Raw genomic sequence first — 22,733 nt, 5'->3', positions numbered from 1 at the left:
TACCCTTTTCGCTAGAACATTGGTCCCAGATCGGTTCAAGTGGAGACCGTCCCAACAGTACAGTTGCCTCCTGTTCCAATACTGATGCCAGTGCCCCATGAAATGGAACCCCTCTTTCCCGTACCACTCCTTTAGCCACGTGTTTACTTCCCTTATTCTTGCGTCCCTATGCCAATTTGCAAGTGGCTCGAATAGTAATCTGGAGATTATAACCCTTGAGGACCTGTTCTTTAATTTAGTTCCTAGTTCCTGATAATCCCCAAACAGGTCCTCTTTCCTAGTCTTACCTATATTATTTGTCCCGACGTGGACCACAACAACTGGATCCACCCCTTCCCTCTCCAAAATCCTTTCAAGCCGGTCAGAGATGTCCCTCACCCTGGCACCGGGCAGGCAACATACCATGCGGGACTCTCGATCCTGCTTACAAAGGATGCTATCAATTCCCCTAATTATAGAATCCCCTACAACTACCACTTGTCTTTTTGCTCCCCCCTCTTGAATGGCCTCCTGTACTACGGTGCCGTGGTCAGTTCGGTCATCCCCGCTGCAGTCCCTGCTCTCACCCACACAGCTTGCAAGAACCTTGTAACTGTTGGACAGTTGCAGGGGCCGAGGCTCCTCAAATGCTACCCCCTGGGTCCCCAAACCTGCTTCACCTACAGTCACACCCTCCTGTCCCTGATCACAGACCAAATCTGAATTACATAATCTGAGGGGTGTGACGCCTTCTGAAGCAAAGTATCCAGGTAACTTTCCCCCTCCCTGATGTGGTGCAATATCTGCTGCTCAGACTCCAGCTCCTTAACTCGGATCTGAAGTTCCTCAAGCTGCTAACACTTGGTACAGATGTGTTCACTTTGGGTCACGTTGGTGTCCAGCAGGCCCACATGTTGCAGCAGCAACGCATCACCTGTCCTGCAATCGCTATTGTATTTTATTCAATGTCTTAATTAATTTCTCTAGTATCCCCACTCTTTAGACTTTATTATAATTTTTTTTTATACACACCAGAATCGATCTTATACTTAGCAAACTATCTTTAAGAAAAAGGTTTTAAAAAAGACTAGATGTCTAAACACAAACTAAAGACCTTACTTTAATTTAAAGACTAGAAATACTCACTAATCCTACTCACCAATCTGCTGTTCTCCGCGTTCTTTTCCCTCTCGTGCTCTTTAATGGTCGCACAGTCTTCTCTCACACTTTCACTGTTAAAGGCCCCGCTCCTCTCATACTCTCTCGCTGTAAATGACCACGTTGTTTCTCTCATTCTCTCACTGTAAATGACCACACTGTTTCTCTCACAACTCTCACTATAAATGACCACGCTGTTTCTCTCACACTCTCTTCTGTAAATGACCACACTGTTTCTCTCTCACTCTCACACTGTAAATGGCCCCACTGTTTCTCTCACACTCTCTCACTGTAAATGATCATGCTGTTTCTCTCACACTCTCTCACTATAAATAACCCTGATGATTCTCTCACATTTTCTCGCTGGAAATGCCCCTCTGCCATTTCCTGGTTCACCATTATTATTTCCCCAACCTCATTCTCTCAGGGGCCTATTTCCCCATTGGCCTCTCTCTTCCTTTTTACATAGTTAAAAAAGCTTTTCCAGTCCATTTTTATACTACTTGCTACTTTACCCTCAAAGGTTATTTTCTCCCTCTTCATTTTTTTTGGTCATTTTTTGTTGGTTTTTAAAACTTTCCCAATTCTCTGGCTTACCAGTAATCTTTTCCACATTGTATGTTTTTTCTTTGAATTTGATACTGTCCTCAACTTCTTTGGTTAACCATGGTTGGTTTATCCCCTTCCTTGAAACCTTCTTCCTCACTGGGATATATCTTCATGGTAGAAGGCACTAATAGCATTCCAATACTAAATAATCAAGGGGCAAAAGGGGAAGAGGAAATAAATACAGTAACAATTGCCAGAGAAAAAGTACTAGGGAAACTAATGGGACTAAAGGATGATAAGTCCTCTAGAACTGATGGGTTGCATCCTATGATATTAAAGGAAGTAGCAACAGAGATAATGGATGCATTTGGAGTAATCTTTCAAGAATCCTTAGATTCTGGAAAAGTCCCAGAGGATTGGAGAATGGCCAATGTAACATCCTTATTCAAAAAGGGAGGGAGACAAGAAACAGATAACTGTAGGCCAGTTAGCTTGACATCTAGCATTGGGAAAATGTTGGAGTCTATTGTAAAGGATGTAATAGCAGAGCATTTAGAAATACATAATCTAATCAAGCAGAGTCAGCATGACTTCACGAAGGGGAAATCATACCTAACAAATTTATTAGAATTCTTTGAGAAGGTAACAAGCAGGATAGATAAAGGGGAACCAGTAAACATAATATATTTGGATTTCCAAAAAGTGTTTGATAAGGTACTGCACATAAGGCTACTTAATAAGATAAGAGCCCATGGTGTTGGGGGTAGTATATTAGCATGGATAGAGGATTGGCTAGCTAACTGAAGACAGAGAGTTGGGATAAGGGGGGCATTTTTGGGATGGCAGCCTGGAAATAGTAGAGTGCCACAGGGATCAGTGCTGGGGCCTCAATTATTTATAATATATATTAATGACTGAGGTGAGGGAAGTGAATGTATATTGCCAAGTTTGCGGATGACACAAAAATAGATGGGAAGGCAAGTGGTGAGGATGACACAAGGAGTCTACAGAGGGATTATAGACAGGTTAAGTGAGTGGGCAAAAACTTGGTAGATGGAATATAATATGAGGTTATGCACTTTGGCAAGAAGAATAGAGGAGATGAATATTATTTAAATGGAGAAAGGCTGCAGATAGCTGCAGCACAGGAGGATTTGGGAGTCCTTGGCATGAATCACAAAAAGCTAACATACGCGTGCAACAGGCAATAGGGAAGACAAATGGAATATTGGCCTTTATTTCAAAGGGAATGGAGTATAAAAATATGGATGTCTTGCTAAAACTATACAAGGCACTAGTTAGGCCACACCTAGAATAATATGAACAATTTTGGTCCCCTTATCTAAGGAAAGATATACTGACTTTGGGGGCAGTCCAGAGAAGGTTCACGAGGTTAATCCCGGGTATGGAGGGATTTTCTTATGAGGAGAGGTTGAGTAGGTTTGACCTGTAGTCATTGGAGTTTAGAAGAATGAGAGGTGACCTTATTGAAACATATAAGATTCTTAGGGGGCTTGACAGGGTAGATGCTGACAGATTGTTCCCCTTGTGGGAGAATCTAGGACCACAGGGCATAATCTCAGAGTAAAGTGGCATCCATTTAAAACAGAGATGGTGAGGAATTTCTTCTCTCAGAGGTAATCAATCTGTGGAATTCTTTACCTCAGAGGGCTGTGGAAGTTGGGTCATTAAGTATATTCAAGGCTGAGACAGACAAATTTTTAATCAGTAAGGGGATCAAGGTTATGGGGAAAAGGCAGGAAAGTGGAGTTGAGGATTATCCGATGAGCCATGATCTCATTGAATGGCGGAGCAGATTCGATGGGATGAATGGCCTATTTCTGCTCCTAAGTCTTATGGTCTTATGGTCTTACTACAATAGTACAAGGGGAGCAAACTGAAGGAAGGCCCCAAAATTGATATGTACTTGATGCCTTTGGGGGAATCCTTGTCTATAATAATCACCACTTAACTTTATGTAGCACCTTTAACGTAATAATGCCCCAAGATGCTTCACAGGACCATTGTAAAATGAAGTATGACACCGAGCCACTTAAGAAGAGATTAGGTCAGATAGCCAAAAGCTCGGTCAAAGAGGTAGGTTCAGATTAGTGTCTTAAAGGAGGAAAGCGAGGTAGAGAGATGCAAGGAGGGAAATCCAGGAGCCTCGGCATCTGAAGACACGGCCACCAATGGTGGAGCAATTTAATTTGGGAATGCACAAGAGGTTAAATAAGAAGGCCATTTGCTTAGTGGAGGTGGTAAATTCCTGCCTTTTGAGATGGCTGACAGGTTGCAGTTCAGCTGAACTGCTGTAAATGCTCTTCTTAATCTTCAGACTGATTTGCTGTACTGCTTGAGTCAAGGAACTTTCTCTGTTGAGGGACTTAATCTAGTCTGTGCTCCATTCAATTTGCAATGTATATTCACAGATGGGCAAATAGCAACAATCACATCTTGCATTTATGCCTTTGACATTAAAAAAACACCACACAATGGAGAGTATTTAATGGAGGCAACAAGAATCTCGCTTGTCACCTAGACAGCTGGTGAGAGCCCCGCAGCACCAGCAGGAGTGGTGGCAGCTGCCGGCAATACACCCACCAGGGGCCCAGGATCAGCGAGGGACCCGCAAGCCATAAAAGAGTGAAGGCAGGATCATGGGGTGAGGGTCATGGGAGGGGGGGGTCAGCAGCAAGGGCAGGGGGTGGCTCTCAGCAGGCCTGTCCTCTTCCCAATGCCAGCTCCCTTGATTAGGCACTGGGCGCCTTTGAACTTGGGCCCCCCACAAACCCCCACCCCAGGAGCCCACAAGCAAACACGACAGGGTTTGTTTTTCAGGCTTCCCGCATGGTGACTGCCCCATCTTCTGCTGGTTGAATAATTGTCCACTTAAGGACCTCTATTGGCAGCGGGGTAGGAAGGACGCCCACAAGCCTTCCTGTCCCAGCCTTAATTGACGCAGAAGCGGGAATGTGGCCGGATCTCTCCCTGACACCCTCACACCTGATTAAGTGTCACCCTGGCTCCAAACCTGCCTCGGGGGAGGGCATTAAATTCCACCCAATGTATCAACAAATGGACATTGAGTCAAAGGAGGAGATATTAGAAGGCGTGACCAAAAACTTGGTCAAAGAGATGGGGTTTAAAGAGATTCTTGAAGGAGGAGTGGGAGGTGAAGAGGTCGGATTGGTTAGGGAAGGAATTCCAGAGTGGCTGAAGGCACAGCGAATAATGATGGGGCAAAGAAAGAACAATGAACAAGATGCCAGAGGAATGGAAAGAATGGAGGGTTTGTGGGATTGGTGAAAGTTACGGAGATTAGAAGAGAAAAGGCTTTCAAACGTTTTAAGTTCACGGCATTTTTAAAAAATCATTCATGGGGCGTGGGCATCGCTGGCTAGGCCAGCATTTATTGCCCATCCTTAATTGCCCTTGAGATTGCATTTTAAGGCAGATCTATATTTTAACACCATGGGCTGGATTTTATGGGGCACCGTGCTCCCTGTCACCCCCACCCCTCCCCAATCACTAGGCTGAAAAGTCAGTAGGCAGCCTGCCCAAGGGAAGAATGGCTGCCCTGCTGTTACACAACAGTCACGCCCATTAATGGGCTTCAGTTTCCGCCCCTCAGACAGGAAGGCCCGCCTCAAGAGAGCTGCCGGCCAATCAGGTGACCAGCAGCTCTGTAGTCGCAGCAGCGCCAGGTGGGAGTGGTGGTCACTGCTGGGACTGCAGGCAGTCCCCAATGGAGATTGTCACTGGAGCCAGACACCAAGGTAAGTGTGGGAAATTTTGCCAGACTCAGGCTGGCAAGCACTGGCAAGAAGTGTGAGGGGGACAGGGGTCTGGGTTTGAGAGGCCGGGGAAGGATGAGGGGGAAAGCGTGATCTTGAAGAAGGGCTGCCTCTGATGGACAAAGGGAACCTGCAAAGTGGGTCGACACCAAGGGATGCAGCTAAAGCTGCCGGGCTACCCACTTGGTGTGGGCCACCCCAGCCATGGATAATATAGCAGCAGGGGCAGGAGAAGGCCCTTAAGTGGCCATTAATAGGCCACTTATGGGTCTCAAAAGGCCCAAGGGAAGATGGGATGCCCAATGCCTCCACTTCCCACCCTAAAATTTCCTACATGTCGGGGGCGGCTGCCTGGACTGCTGGAAGGTCACACGCTGGATTTGACCAACACCCTGCCTTCAAACCCGCCAGCAGGGAGAGCGTAAAATCCAGCCTCATATGAGATGTTTGAGCAAATCAGGGAGCAACAGGACTTATAATCACCAGACTGTGAGGCTGCTTGAGAAAACTGGAAAAAGGGGCTTGACATGCAGACTGAGGAAGAATACAACGTAATACAAGATATTAGAAAACTTTCAGACTGGGTAGTTAAGTGGAAAATAAACTTTAACAAGGATAAATACGAGGTAATGCAGTTTGGTAGGAAAAATAAAAACATCACATATGTCTCAGAAAATAAGAAATTGAACGAGGAATGAGAGCAAAGGGATCTGAGGATATAGGTGATCAAATCATCAAAAGCCATATTGCAGGTCAACAAAGCAATGAAAAATGTTACCAAAGCACTGAGATTTATCTCTATGAAAATAGAATTCAAAAGCAATGAAGTAATGACGTTAAACTTATAGAGGTTGCGCTTAGAATATTGGGCACAGTCCTGCTCTCCATCCTATAAAAAGCACTATAGAAATACTGGAGAAGGTGCAAAGCAGATTTACAAAGATGGTACCAGGATTGAAACTACAATCATCAGGAAAGATTAAACCAGTTAGGGCTATTTTTCTTTATAAAAGTGTAGACTGAGAGCTGGCTTAATAGAAATCTTCAAAATTATGAATGGGTTCAATAGGGTGGATTTGAAGAAAATGCTTTAATTTGTGGGAGAATCCAAAACTAGAGGCTATAAATACAAGGCAGGTGCATATAAATTTGTAGGGAATTTTTTTTTCATTGGGAAAGTGGTCAAAATGTGGAACTCGCTATCACAAGAAGCGGTTGAACTATGTTTTCAAACGGAAACCAGACAAAGCATGAGAGTAAAATGTGCTGAAAGATTGAGATTGCCACAAAAGCCCATCTGGTTCATCAATGTCCCTTAGGGAGGGAAATATACTGTCCTTATCCAGTCTGGTCTAAATGTGACTCCAGAACCACAGCAATGTGGTTGACTCTCCTTTGGAACTGAAGAGAGTTAGAAGTGTAATGCGTTTGTGTTGTTCAAATAGGGGGGAGGGGCAGGAGCAGCAAAAGGGAAGGTCAGGGATAGGTTAGAGGGCAGGGGAGATTAAATGGCAAAATGTCATGGAACATAAGGGAAACGAAGAAGAGTCATATTGGACTTGAAAAGTTAACTCTGTTTCTCTCTCCACATCTGCCAGACCTGCTGAGTTTTCCAGCGCTTTGTTTCTATTTCAGATCTCCAGCATCAATCGTATTTTGCTGTTGTTATCGCTGATTCTTAATTGCGCTTCTGAAATGGCCTAGCAAGCCACTATAAAAAAACTATACAACCAACTGACATTGACCTAGGCAACAGATTTGCGCACAACAAAGGCACATGTTGCTCACTCAACTCCGTAAAGTCCTCCTCCTTAAATACGGGAACTTGTGTCAAAAGTGGGAGGATTGTCTCACAGACTAACCAAGCAGCAACCAGACATAGTCATACTCATCGAATCATACTTTACAGTCAATGTCCCAGAGTCCACCATCATCATCCCAGAGGTGGTGGCACAGTCGGGGGGGAGTTGCCCTGAGAGTCCTCAACATTGACTCTGGATCCCATGAAGTCATATGACATCAGGTCAAATATGGACAAGGAAAGCTTGTGTTGTTTACCACCTACTACCCTCCTTCAGCTGATGAATCAGTGCTCTTTCATGTCGTACGCCAATTGGAAGAAGCATTGAGGGTAGCATGGGGGAAGACTGTACTCTGGATGAGGACTTTAATGTCATACCACTAACTGACCTGGCACAGTCCTGAAGGACATAGTTGCCAGACTGGGTCTACTGCAGGTAGCAAGGGGCAAAGGCCTACTTGACCTCATCCTCACTAACCTATCTGTCACTGATGCATATATCCATGTCAGTATTGGCAGGAATGACCAACGTAATCTTTGTGGAGACTAAGTCCCATCTTCGCACCAAGGACACTTTCCAATATAAAGAGTCATATGGACTTGAAACGTTAACTCTGTTTCTCTTTCCACAGATGCTGCCAGACCTGCTGAGTTTTTCCAGCATTTTCTGTTTTTATTTCAGATTTCCAGCGTCTACAGTATTTTGCTTTAATTACACCTTCCATCACATTGTGTGGCACTAACATCATTCTAAATGATATAGATTTCAATCGGATCTGGCAGTTTAAACTCAGGCAACCATGAAGTGCTGTGGGACATCAACAGCAGCAGAATTGTAGTCTACCACAATCTGTAATTTCGTGGCTCAGCATATCCTTCAATCTACCATTACCACCAAGCCAGAGGACCAACCCTAGTTCAATGAGTGTAGAAGAGCATACCAGGAGCAGCAGCCTAGTGAAGCTACAACACAGGACTAAATGCATGATAAACAGCAGAAACGGCATGCGTTAGACAGCCACATGATCCCACAGCCAACAGGTCTGATCAAAGCTATGGAGTACTGCCACATGAAGCCATGAATATTGCTGGCCAAAGATAAACAATTCACTGGAGGAGGAGGCTCCATGAGCATCCCCATCCTCTATTAATTGCCTGTATATTGGCCATATAATTGTATTCAGTTGGTATGCTCTAACTGGGGACTCAGCTGTGCTGGTCTATTTCAGAGCAGGCTGAAACTATGCTTATAGGATTGGAGGTGCATGAAATGTAATGGGCAGAATCATACAGGTTTGCACTAAGTGTGGTAGCAGGCGGGTAAAGCCCGCAATGGCGGCTTTTCTCGCCATATCATCCCAAATGCGCTGCATTAATTATGCATTCCTGGGAAACGTGCCATTTCCATGGTGGGTGGGCTCTCATTCACCCGCCATGCCATCACCTTGCTGCTTCATCATGTCAGGCGCCATATTTTAAAGTCCACCTGCTCACACACCTTTCAGCGTTTCCAGCCAATGACTGCTGCAAAGAATACATGGCTCCGAAAGGCAAAAAGACTGCAGCCCCCAGGTTCAATGACGCGTCCCTCGAGCGCCTTTTGGACGCAGTGGAGGCTCGCCGTGATGTCCTCTACCCCCGCTCTGGCCACAGGATAGGCAGCAAATTCACTAATCCAGTTTGGGAGGTGGTGGCAGTGGTGGTCAGCGTCAACACCCTTCAAAAGAGGACACCCATCCAGTGCCGCAAGAGGATGAATGATCTCCTCCGTTCCACCAGGGTAAGTCACTCTTCTCAACACACTCAACTCACACACTCCCAAACCCATCACACTTCCACAGGGCCCTCACTCACTGCTGGTTCAAGGGACAACACCATTTACTCCCTCACACACACCTTCATTGGTCCTATGGATAGGATGAGGACACTCACCACCCACACATGCCAGGCATACTCATTATCTTGCCTGGCAGGCATCCTGTTTACACTCTCTCCATCTCTATTCAGGCAGGACAAGCTGGCACACAACAAGAGGGAGAGGTCACAGACTCATGGTGGAGGAATGCCTGAAATCAATGCCCTCATGGTCTTTGAAAGCAGAGCCATCCACTTGTCAGCGAGGATCTGGACCAATCCTATGCTGGCGGTGAGGTCGGCAGTGCATGTGAGGATCCAGCAGTGCAACATCCATCAGATAACCATGCTGTGAGTGATGTGTCCTCATTCACAGGCCACTGCCATGCACTAATTATCTCTCCTTGCTTTCGCAAGCACATCTGGGAAACAGCCGACAGAGTCCATGACCCAGGGCCTCCAATTAAGCCCTGATGAAACCTCTGAAGAGGAATCTGAAGGCACCCTCCTTGAAGTCCCGTCACAGTGCTCACCCACACCCACCACCAGCACAGAGACACACTCCTTTGTGAGATCTAGCTTTAGAGTAACTTCAGGATCACAATCTAGTGAGCACATCGCACTTTCTGATCCACAGCAGGCAGCGGCAAGGACATGCCAGGTGTCCGGCACTCGGACGAATCCTGGAGGCCAGAAATTTGCTGGGTCCGATTCAGATGAGGAGCCTCTGGACTCGGTCATGTCACAGTTGCTGGAGTTGCAAATGCAAGCTCGGGAACATCAGGAAGGGATGTCCACTGCACTTCTCAGATTGCAAGGCAGGATGGAGGAGTCCATCCATCTTCAGCCTGAGGTGATAGCGCTGGCAATGCCAATGCACTGAGGTCAACAATGGTAAGATGGCAGCCACCATGCAGACCTTGGTCCAGGATGTCACTGCTGCACTGCTCCATGGGGTCAACTCCATCCCTGATGCAATAGTTGGCCTCCATACTGTTCAGTATTGTCAATAAACTCCCACAAATGTCTCCCTGCCTATGGCTCTTTGTTCTGATGAGCAATGTTCCTGTCACTCATTTGGGAAACCTTTCTGCACAAGATAGAGGCAGGTGTCTCAGTCCAGGGCCTCTTCCCTGTGCTGTGTGCAGCCTTCAGGCCAAAGTAGTGGCCTGGCCTCAGACTGCCTTGACACGTTACTGTTGCCTGCACCTTGACTGTGCTTGTCATTGCTGCCAGAATGTTCTGGGCAGGGATCACAGAATTCTGTCATTATCTCTGTGTGCTCTCAGCACCATCACCATCCTTGGGTATGTCCTGTCCCACCTGCAGGACAGACACAGCAGAGGCGGTCAGGAGAATTGCCCTGGGAGTCCTCAACATTGACTGTGCGTCATCAGCAACAGCAGAATTGTACTCAAACACAATCTGTAGCCTCATGGCCCACCATATCACCCACTCTACCATTACCATCAAGCCAGGGGATCAACCCTGGTTCAATGAAGAATGCAGGAGGGCATGCCAGGAGCAGCACCAGGCATAAATAAAAATGAGGTGTCAACCTGGTGAAGCTATAACACGGGACTATTTGCATGCCAAACAGTATAAGCAGCAAGTGATAGACAGCGCTAAGCAATCCCACAACCAACAGATCAGATCTAAGCTCTGCACATCCAGTCATGAATGGTGGTGGACAATTAAACAACTCACTGGAGGAGGAGGGTCCACAAATATTCGTATCCTCAATGATGGAGGAGCCCAGCACATCAGTGCAAAAGATGCGGCTGAAGCATTTGCTACAATCTTCAGCTAGAAGTGCCGAGTGAATGATCCATCTCAGCCTCCTCTGGAGGTCCCCAGCATCACAGATGCCAGCCTTCAGCCAATTTGATTCACTCTACTTGCTATCAAGAAACAGCTGAAGGCACTGGATAGTGCAAAGGCTATGGGACCCTGACAATATTCCGGCAATAGTACTGAAGACCTGTGCTCCCCTAACCAAGCTTGACATCAAGGCTGCATTTGACAGAGTGTGGCATCAAGGAGCTCTAACAAATCGGGAGTCAATAGGAATCAGGGGAAAGCTCTCTGCTGGTTGGAGTCATACCTAGCACAAAGGAAGATGGTTGTGGTTGTTGGGGGTCAGTCATCTCATTTCCAGGTCATTATGTAGGAGTTCCTCAGGGTAGTGTCCTTGGCCCAACCATCTTCAACTGCTTCATCAATGACCTTCCTTCCATCATAAGGTCAGAAGTGGGGATGTTCAATGATGATTGCACAATGTTCAGCACCATTCTCAACTCCTCAGATACTGAAGCAGTCCATGTCCAAATGCAGCAAGACCTGAACAATATTCAGGCTTGGGCTGACAAGTGGCAAGTAACATTCGCACCACACAAGTGTCACAAGAGAGAATCCAATCCTCACTCCTTGATTGTCAATGGCATTACCATCACTGAATCCCCCATTATCAACATCCTGAGGGTTACCATTGACTAGAAACTGAACTGGACTGGCCCTATAAATACTGTGGCTACAAGAGCAGGTCACAGGCTAGGAATCCTGCGACAAGTGACTCCCCTCCTGACTCCCGAAAACCTGTCCACCATCTACAAGGCACAAGTCAGGAGTGTGATGGAATACTCCCCACTTGTCTGGATAAGTACAGCTCCACAACACTCAAGAAGCTTGACACCGCTTGATTGACATCACATCCACAATAGGGACTATTAGAAGGACACTATCAGTGTGCTTGCACATGAGCAGGGGAGAGACCTCATCCTGAGTGAGACACAACCAGAGTGAATATGGGTATTGGCAATTTGGTGCACAGTGGGAATTCGGTGCAGAGGGGAAGAGGTGCTATTTGCATTTTTTCTTCGCTATCCAACTTCTTAAATCTTCAGAGAGTGGTCTTGCCCTGCTGCAGCAGTAGAGGCTATAAGGGAGAGAAATGACTGGTAAGTAGTGGGTAAGGTCGGGTAAGCATTTACTACTTTTATCGCTTATAGTTTAAGGTCTTTTTGTGGTTTATAGTTTGTATATTCTGTAGTAACGAGGATCAGGAAAGAAGGGCCCTAGAATAATTGATTTAAAAGGTTTAATTTAAAGGGATAAGTCATGGCAGGAGAGCTCAAAGCCATGGTGTGCTCCTCGTGCTCCATGTGGGAAGCCGGGAACATTTCCAGTGTCCGGGACCAGCATGTGTGCAGGAAGTCTGTCCAGCTGCAGCTCCTGGAAGCTTGGGTTTCAGAGCTGGAACGGCGGCTGGGGACACTGTGGAGCATCCGCGAGTCTGAGAGCATCGTGGATAGCACGTTTAGAGAGGTGGTCACACCGCAGCTGAAGGGACTTGAGGAAGGAAGGGACTGGGTGACCACCAGGCAGTCCAAGGAAGGTAGTTCAGGAGTCCAATAGGGTCCTGCTCGCAAATCGGTATTCCATTTTGGAGGCTGATGAGGGCGCTGGTTCCTCCAGGGAGTGCAGGCAGAGCCAAGCTTCTGGAACCACAAGCAGCCTATCTGAACAGGAGGGGAGGAAGAGACGAAGAGCAATAGTAATAGGGATTCTATAGTCAGGGGAATAGATAGGCGCTACTGTGGCCGTCAACATGACTCCAGGATGGTGTGTTGCCTCCCTGGTGCCAGGGTCCAGGATGTCACTGAACGGCTGCAGGGCATCCTGAAGGGGCAGGGTGATAAGGCAGAGGTCATGGTACATGTTGGTACCAATGACATAGGTAGAGTCTTACATCAAGAATTCAGGGAATTAGGCAGTAGACGAGAAAGCAGGACCTCTCCGGTTGTAATCTCTGGATTTATTAGTTAAGGAGTCAGTTACTGCAGTAAGGAGAGATGATATCTTGGAGGGGGCATCGAATGAAGCTTTGTGAGTAGAGCTTAGGAATAAAAAATGGGCAGCCACATTGTTGGGTGTTTATTATAGGCCCCCAGATAGTCAACAGGAAATTGAGGAGCAAATATGTGCACAATTTGTGGAGGTGTGTAAAAACAATAACAATAGGGTAATTATATTAGGCGATTTCAGCTTTCCCAACATTAATTGGGATAGACATAGTGTTAAGGGCTTGGATGGAGTGGATTTCTTGAAATGTGTACAGGAGAACTTTTTAGGTCAATCTGTAGAGGGTCCAACAAGGGACGGTGCATTGCTGGACCTAATTTTGGGGAATGAAGCCGGACAGAGGGCTGAGGTGGTGGTGGGGGAGCATTTTATTGATAGTGACCACAACATGGTACAATTTAAGCTTCCTATGGTCAAAGAAATAGACAAGTTACAAAAAGATGTTTTGGATTGGGGTAGAGCGGATAGGATCTGGCCAAGATAGACTGGGAACAGCTACCTGTGGGGAAATCTACAGAAGAGCAGTTGCGGGCATTCAAAAATGAAATAGGGAGGGTACAGGCTCAACATGTTCCCTCAAGGGTGATAGGAAAGAGTAACAAGCCCAGAGAACCATGGATGGCCAGAGATATTCAGGATACGATGAGAAGGAGAAGAGAGGCTTTTAGCAGGTACAAGGGGAGCAAATCAGCGGAGGCATTAGTGGACTATGGAAAGTGCAGTGTGGAGCTTAAGAAAGCAATTCGGAGAGCAAAGAGGGGATATGAGAAAGCTCTGACTGGTAAAAGTAGGGAAAATCCCAAGGTATTCTATAAGCATACCAATGGGAGGAGGATAACCAGGGAATGAGTAGGGCCCATTAGGGACCAAGGGGGCAATCTATGGGTGGAGCCAGAGGACATCAGTAGAGTATTGAACGAATACTCACATCCGTCTTCACCCAAGAGAATGAGGATGAAGGTATGGAACTCGGGGAGGGAGACTGCGAGGTTCTTGAGCAAATTGATATAGGGAGTGACAAGGTATTGGATAAAAACAAAAAAATAAAAACAAAAAACTGCGGATGCTGGAAATCCAAAACAAAAACAGAAACAGAAATACCTGGAAAAACTCAGCAGGTCTGGCAGCATCGGCGGAGAAGAGCACAGTTGACGTTTCGAGTCTGTTGAAGGGTCATGGGGACTCGAAACGTCAACTGTGCTCTTCTCCGCCGATGCTGCCAGACCTGCTGAGTTTTCCCAGGTATTTCTGTTTCTGTTTTTGACAAGGTATTGGAGGTGTTGGCAGACTTAAAAGTGGACAAATCTCCAGGTCCGGATGATTTGTGTCCCAGACTGCTGAGGGAGGCAAGGGAGGAGATCGCAGGGGCTCTGACCCAAATTTTTAATTCCTCTCCGGCCATGGGGGAGGTGCCAGAGGACTGGAGAACAGCTAATGTGGTTCCGCTATTTGAGAAGGGTTGTAGAGATAAGCCAGGGAACTACAGGCCAGTGAGTCTCACGTCAGTGTTAGGGAAACTATTGGAGAAAATTCTGAAGGAGAGAATCTATCTCCACTTGAGGAGGCAAGGTTTGATCAGGGATATTCAGCATGGCTTTGTCAGTGGGAGGTCATGCCTAACAAATTTGATTGAATATTTTGAGGAGGTGAGCAGGTGTGTAGATGAGGGTAGTGCAGTTGATGTAGTTTATATGGATTTCAGCAAAGCCTTTGACAAGGACCCACATGGGAGACTTATAAGAAGGCAATGCACATGGGATACAGGGTTGGATTGGATTCAAAATTGGCTTAGTTGTAAGAGACAGAGGGTGATGACAGAAGGCTGCTTTAGTGACTGGAAGCAAGTGTCCAGTGGCGTACCACAGGGATATGTGCTGGGTCCCCTATTATTCGTCATTTATATAAACGATATAGATGGCTATGTGGGGGATAGGATTAGTAAGTTTGCGGATGACACAAAGATTGGCCGGGTGGTTAACAGTGAGGTTGAGTATCTTGGGCTACAGGAAGATATAGGCGGGATGGTCAAATGGACAGATAAGTGGCAGATGGAATTTAACCCTGAAAAGTGTGAGGTGATACACTTTGGAAGGAGTAATTTGACAAGGAAAGCATGGCACTAGGAAGTTCTGAGGAACAATTGTGTCCATAGATCTCTGAAGGCAGAGGGGAATATTAGTGGGGTGGTGAAAAAGGCATATGGGATACTTGCCTTTATCAATTGAGGCATAGATTACAAAAGTAGGGAGGTCATCTTGGAGTTGTATAGAACCTTGGTGAGGCCACAGCTAGAGTACTGTGTGCAGTTCTGGTCCCCACATTATAGGAAGGATGTGATTGCACTGGAGGGGGTGCAGAGGAGATTCACCAGGATGTTGCCTGGGATGAAACATTTAAGTTATGAAGAGAGGTTGGATAGACTTGGGTTGTTTTCGTTGGAGCAGAGAAGACTGAGGGGCGACCTGATCGAGGCATACAAGATTATGAGGGGCATGGACAGGGTGGATAGGGAGCAGCTGTTCCTCTTAGTTGAAGGGTCAGTCACGAAGGGACATAAGTTCAAGGTGAGGGGCAAGAGGTTTAGGGGGGATGTGGGGAAAACATTTTTACCCAGAGGGTGGAGACGGTCTGGAATGCGCTGCCTTGGAGGGTGGTGGAGGCAGGTTGCCTCACATCCTTTAAAAAGTACTTGGAATGAGCACTTGGCACGTCATAACATTCAAGGCTATGGGCCAAGTGCTGGTAAATGGGATTAGGTAGGTAGGTCAGGTGTTTCTCACGTGTCGGTGCAGACTCGATGGGCCGAAGGGCCTCTTCTGCGCTTTCTGTGATTCACTCCCTCCACTACTGAAGAACAGTAGCAGCAGTGTGAACCATCTACAAGATGCACTGCAGGAATTCAGCAAGGCTCCTTCGACAGCACCTTCCAAACCCATGGCCACTACCATCTAGAAGGACAAGGGCAACAGACAGATGTGAACACCACCAGCTGGAAATTCCTCTCCAAGTCACTCACCATACTGACTTGGAAATATATCGCCGTTCCTTCACTGTAGCTGGGTTAGAACCCTCGAACTCCGTTCCTAACAGCACTGTGGGTGTACCCACACCACATGGACTGCAGCGGTTCAAGAAGGCAGCCCACCACCACCTTCTCAAGGGCAACTAGGAATGGGCAATAAATGCTGGCCCAGCCAGCGACGCCCACATCCCCTGAATGAAATAAAAAAATCTGTGACCAGTGATGCTGTGCTCCTGAAGGGGTCAGGTGCTTAAGGTGGATAAAGGATCAGATGCTTCTAAAGTTTCATGGTTGCGTCTCTATGATATGATCTTGCCCTCAGCCGACAGAGTCAGACATTCTCAGGGGCAATGTGAGGATCTGTAAAGTGTCCTCACCGCATATCGTCATCATCTTCCTGCAATTGACAGGAGCATTATCACAGAAGGTATGTGCACTGCCATAACCCAGACTGGAATCAAACATTCATTGATGCGATGTCTCGTCACTGCATGTCGCCATCATCCTCCACAATTCTAGCAGCTATGAGAGCCTCCCGAGCACGCCTGCCTCCACTGGCCAGTATGAGGGCCTCATCCCCATCATCATTGCCTTCGGGGACCTCCTCACCCTCAACCCCATTGGCCTCCACCTCAGTTAAAGAGACCTCCAGCTCCCCTATCTCCTCCTCAGCCAGCTCGTCTCTCCGTTGCAGCGCCAGGTTGTAAAGGGCGCAGCAGATGATGACGATGTGTGACACCCTCTGTGGACTGTATTGCAGGGCTCCACCAGACCGGTCCAGGCACCGGAACCTTATTTTCAGCATCCTGATGGTCTGCTCCACCAAGTTGTGAGTTGCAGCTTGAGCCTCGTTGTACCTTCGCTTCGCAGCAATCTGAGGCCGCCACACAGGTGTCATCAGCTACGCCCTCTGCCGGTAGCCCTTGTCCTCGAGGAGCCATCCCTGCAGCTTCTGTGGACCCTGGAAGACTTAGGGATCTGTGACCGACTGAGGACGTGGGCATCATGCACACTCCCTGGAAACCGTGCACAGACCTGCAGGATGCGTTTCTGATGGTCGCACACCAGCTGCACATTGTGCAAATGGAATCCCTTGTGGTTGTTGTAGTTCACCACATGTTGCGACAGAGACCTGAGCGCCTCATGAGTGCAGTCAATTGCACCCTGCACCTGTGGGAAACCTGAGATCTGGGCAAATCCAATCACTCTTGCATCCTGGCTCTCTTGGCCCCGGGCAAAATGCACAAAGTTGTGTGCCCTTGCAAAGATGGCATCTGTGACCTCATGGATGCAGTTTTGGCTGGAGGCTTGTGATTTCCCATAGAGGTCACCTGTGAAGCCCTGAAAGGAGCCGCTTGCATAGAAATTGAGCGCCACGGTCACATTCACAGCCACTGGCAGTGGACGGCCTCCATGTCCCCGTGGTGCCAAATCCTGCAGTAGCTGGCAGGTGTGATCGACCAGTTCCCTAGACACACGCAGTCTTCGGCTACACTGGTTTCTGGTCATCTGCAGGAATGAAAGGCGGTGTCTATGGACCCTGGGTGTTGCTAGGCGCTGACCAGCAAGAGCTCACTGTGGCTCTTTGGCGGCATGTACAGGAGCCCCAGCTGCCCCTTCTTCCAAAGGCTGCTTCTCCCTCTGCGCAGCCAAGCGCCTCCGTCACTCTCTTCTCCATTGTCTTTGCTCACTGTAAGCCATGAGGCATACAGCTAGTTCACCAGGCTCCTTGATCCTGATATACTTCCTCCTGCAGGATAAAGGAGAGAGACGCGTGGGTTCACTTGGGTGTACTAAGAACATCTGTTGGTTAAGTCTGAAGGCCCCTTAACACACCCCAGAGAGTGCTGGCCACCACTTGGATGGCCAGAGCTTAGTGCGCTGCATGGCTGCCCAAAACCTCACCCTCCTCCGTCCCACTCCACCTGACTGATTGACGGCAGCTTTGCCCACTGGACTTCATGCTGTGCTTTCAGCTCAGGCACAGGCATTCTCCTAACCTACACTGCAAGGCAGCACTGTTAATTTGAACCATGAGGGAGACTGGTCCAAGCCGCGATGATGACATTGCAAGCAGTTGTGAGCCCCTCCGCTAGTGTGACTGCCCCATCGCCAGCTTTAGCAAGGAGATTGTACAACGTGCCCAGTCATTCAACTGTTATTCAGTCCACTAAAATGTGCATTACTTTGCAGTCTGTGCCCAAGGGGTAAAACACTCTGGAGCACTTGGTGACACTTTGATGCCTCTGCGTTGCTTGAGTGGGCAGACAAGCTAAAGGCCCGACTCCAATCATATCAATGTGGCGGCACCTGAACTGTCTCAGCTGCAGAGGAATGCTCACTAATGGTTTCCCTAATGTGTGGCCGCTTCCCTCACCCACTACCACCACCCCCCCTTGCATGTGCTTGTGCATTACCTTCAACCGCAGGGCAGCCCTTGCACCCCCCCCCTCGCATCCCCCCCCCCCACCCCCCAAAAGTCACTTCAACTACAGGGCAGCCCCTGCAGCCCTCACCCCCCCACAACATGCCTCAACCTTGAAGTCCAACAGACGACCCTGATGTTACTGTGTACTCACCTCCAAATTCCCCTCAAAGTGCAGCCCGCCAAGTGCGCGCCTTTTATATGCTGTTGTGAAACACGTCAGCATGCAATCGCACTGATGTGGGTGAACGATCCAACAGTGGGGGAATGATTCCTGCGGGCTGGCCTAACACTGATATGCAGATGTATTACAATGAGGTTCCCAACATCTGATGGTGGGAAACATGGCCTGCCATCGGTTGGCGGAGCAGACAATTGCAAACTGGTTCCAGAATGTTGTGAATCGGATTTTGGGCCTTCTCACCATATTGTCTGGTCACACCACCAAACACACCCGATGCCAGCAGGCACAGAAAATCCCGCTTAAAATTTGGAGTTCCTGCATTTGTCCAGATGAGTGCAAGATGGAAAGCTTCAGCAACATATCTCTCTTTTCAGCAATATTCAAGTTCTGTATTACCAGGCAAGTGTTAGCATCCTCAATGATGGTGGGGCCCAGCGTGTTAGTGTGAAAAAACAAGGCTGAAGCACTTATAATGATCTTTAGCCAGAAGTGCTGGGTGGATGAACCATCTCAGCCTCCTCCTGATGTCTCCAGCATCACAGAAGCCAGTCTTCGGTCAATTTAATTCACTTTGTGTAATATCAAGAAACAGATGGAAGCACTGGATACACCAAAAGCTTTGGATCCTGATAATATCTCAGTTGTATTGTTGAAGACTTGTCCATCAGAACTAGCCGCACTTCTAGCCAAGTTGTTCTAATATAGCTACAATGTTGGCATCTACTTGGCAAAGTGGAAAGTTGACCATGTATGTCCTTTCTACAAAAAGCAGGACAAATTCAAACCAACAAGTTAATCACTTTTATGCTTGATTCTACCTTGTCCTTTTACATAACTATTCTAAACCTGTCAATATTATGATCACTGTTCCCCAAATCCTCTCCCATTAAACCATGTTCTATTTGACCCACTTTGTTCAGCATTGCTTCCTTCCTCCCTTCCTTATTGGGCTGGAAGCATGTCAAGAAAGTTCTTGTATACATTTCAGTAAATCCCCCCTTTTGCGTCGTACACTGTTCCTATCCTAGAATATATGAGGAAAATTGAAGTTTGGTTTTATTAATAAGACTGTTCAATATAAAGGAAAGCACATCATCTTGTTCCTGTACAGGTCTTTGTTTAGACTACTGAATACTGGCTCCAATTTTTTTGTCTCCTTATAGGGTGTGTGATAATACAGGCTTCTTTTGTGTGAGCCCCAAAGATAATTCATGTTTGAAACAACCATAGACACTTAAATAGGCTAATACAGCTTGGTCTGATTATTTTAGAGATGCATAGACTGTGAGGGGATTTGATAGAAAGATATGAAGTAGTTAAGGGATTAGATTGTGTTCCATTTGTTGTTTTATTCCAATTTGGTAGATTGTGTAAATTAACAACGGGCAGAGCTAGGTTAGTTATGCAGTTCTATTCCCAGAGAATTCTAGGCCTATGGAACTCATTGCTGTGGGTTGTTGACTCTGTGAAAACCTCTTACAAAGGAGCTGAGCCTGTTCTTGGCTGGGGCAAAGATAAAATCAGAGAAAGTATACAGCACAGAAAGAGGCCACTTGGCCCATCGTGTTTGCACCGTCCAAAAAATGAGCCACCCAGCCTAATCCCACTGTCCAGTATTTGGTCCGTAGCCCTGCAGGTTACAGCACTTCAGGTGCATATCCAGACACCTTTTCAATGAATTGCGGGTTTCTGCCTCCATTACCCTTTAATCATGCTTTATAAAAGGTAGGTGAGATACCAGGTTATATAACCATGACTAATGTGGTTTTCTGGACTAGTTTTCAATTGCCTAAGGGGTTGCAGAGAAATTCTCTACAATTTTGTTGCCCTAATCAGTCCTGGGGCTGTTTCTTGCCCCTCTCAGAGGATTCCATGGCTCCTGGTGAGTTAGGGATGTCTAATCAATAATGTAGCAGGAATCACAAGTATAAGTTAATATGTACCTTATGCAAGTTCCTTCAACTTTACTCAACTAAGTTCTCTGTTCTTCTGACTCTGGGCTTTTGTCCGTTCCCCCCATCCCTTCCTTTGTCCTATAATTGGTGGACATGTTTTCAACCTCATGTTTATATACTCTCTTCATAAACCCCTCTGCCTCTTTCCTCCTTTAAGAGGCTCCTTAATACCCATCACTTTGACCAGTCTTTTGGTCACTCCTCTCAATCACTCAGTCTGTAGCTCAGTATCCATCTCCTTACATCCCTATGAAGTGATCGCAGTGTTTTTCCTCCATTAAAGGAGTTATGTTAGTCTATGTTGTTGAACTTAACTGTCCCCGTGATGCACATTTTTCAATAACTTTCCTCTCCATTTTCAAAAAAGTCATATCTTGATTGACATGAGCTTAAAAGTAAACAAAAAGAAATTGGTAATTTGGAGTATGCATTTTATGATGATAAGAGCAATGTCATTTATATAATTTAACCTTAATGAGAAACGCTGTAATTTGGTGATATGTCAATATACGTGAATGAAACTTATTGAGGCAGTCAAAAGCCTCGGAGTATATTTTGAGAGTCATTCACAAATCCTCCGAACAGTTCTGGCAGCAGAATGATTTGCTAAATACGCAGAAACTTCACTGTTGCCATGGTTGTCACTGAAAGAATAAGACATCCTGCGGATTGTATCAAATTCTGATATAGATGCCAACAGGAACATCTCATATCATTAAACTTACATTTACCATGGCTTAAAACCAGAAGGCCTGACATTCATTTCAGTTCTAAACACACAAAATGTCATTTAAATTTGTTAGCATTCAACTCTGCCAATTTTAAAGAGGCAACATCATCTGAACACAAAGGTTATAGGTTTAATATATATATATATATAAAATACATTTTTAAAATCAGCCCCTTAACGATTACACAAATGTCTTTAATAAATTGCTTGTGAGATGTTTGCTAATTAAAGATCATCACCGTAACACTGGATGGAATCTTACCGCCTTAGGTTTTAAACACGGGCTGGGATCTTTTCTGTTTTCTGACCCTGATGGTTTCTGAGGACTGCTCACTTGCATAATCTTCTTGGCTGTCAATTATCAGGCCACCTCCTGGAGTCTGTCCAGTGAGTTGGGCGAGCTGCACAGCTGGGAGCACCAATGAGAGCATCAGGGGCTCCGGGCAGCCGACAGCCCCACCGAGGGATGTGAGCGCTGCCGATGTAGGTGGGAGACCACACAGGCACCTCAAGGTGTGTGAAAATTAGGAAGCCCTTGCTGGTCCCCCGGTCTGCCACCAGGCTTCGGCCTCAGTGGGAGGCCCCTCCATCATCAGGAAGATCGCAGTAGCATCACTACATTGCCACTCAATGAGCTGAATGGATTCTCCCATTGCTGCAACGGATGATTGTTCAGCTAAAAAAATAACAGTTTACAGTCTACATCGCAGTCATCTCATGTATGACATTAGATCAAGTCGTGATTTGCATCACCAACTGCAAACTCTGCATATGAAGTCATTGTTGGAGAGATGGACGGAGGTATTGGTTTTGTCTCATTTTCGCTTGTCCTGAAGGCTCTTGACTCCATTCTCCTCAAATGCCAAAATCGTTTGATAATAGAGACTTCTCCATTTGGGTCTGTCCAAGATTGCTTTTTCACACCTATCGGGATCCAGCTTGCATGCTCCGAGGTTCGCTTTCAGATTGTCCTTGCGCCCAAGTTTGGGACGTCTTGTGGTGTGGGTTCCCGTACTCAGCTGGCTGTAGAATACCGTCTTTGGTATGTGGGAATCCTCCATGCGAACCGCATGGCTGACCCAATGAAACTGAGCTCTAATGAGCATGCTCTCAATACCGGCTATGCAGCACTTTGTAAGAGCCTGAGTGTTGGGGATTTTGTCCTGCTACCTGTTGTTGCAAATAGGTCTCAGACAGTGAAGGTGGAATGCTTCTAGTTGCTATGTGATGCAAGTAGGTTGTCCAAAAAGCGCTATTAAGAAGCGATATAAGAACAACTACCTGTGGACTTTGATCTTTGTTCTGAGACAAATTTGACGCTCTTTCCAAACTCTGTGAGTGAGCCTGCCAAACACTGAGCTTGCTTTTACCAGGCAATGGTTGATTTTGTCATCCAGTGTAGTGTTATAGGAGAGAAT

General features: G+C 46.7%; 1 long non-coding RNA gene across 1 annotated transcript in view; it reads right to left on the bottom strand.

Moving 5' to 3' along the window:
- LOC144676939 (uncharacterized) overlaps nucleotides 1–22,012 on the bottom strand; it is a 191,670-nt gene extending 169,658 nt beyond the window's left edge. Inside the window, exon 1 of the long non-coding RNA XR_013575456.1 lies at nucleotides 21,624–22,012. This is a non-coding gene — a long non-coding RNA (uncharacterized LOC144676939). The remainder of the gene's footprint in view (nucleotides 1–21,623) is intronic.
- Nucleotides 22,013–22,733: the final 721 nt, after the last annotated feature.

This window comes from Cetorhinus maximus, chromosome 3 (assembly GCF_964194155.1).
Source record: "Cetorhinus maximus chromosome 3, sCetMax3.hap1.1, whole genome shotgun sequence".
Taxonomy (NCBI): domain Eukaryota; kingdom Metazoa; phylum Chordata; class Chondrichthyes; order Lamniformes; family Cetorhinidae; genus Cetorhinus; species Cetorhinus maximus.
Note: the sequence above shows the minus strand (reverse complement) of the source record. Positions and strands in the feature narration are given on the sequence as shown.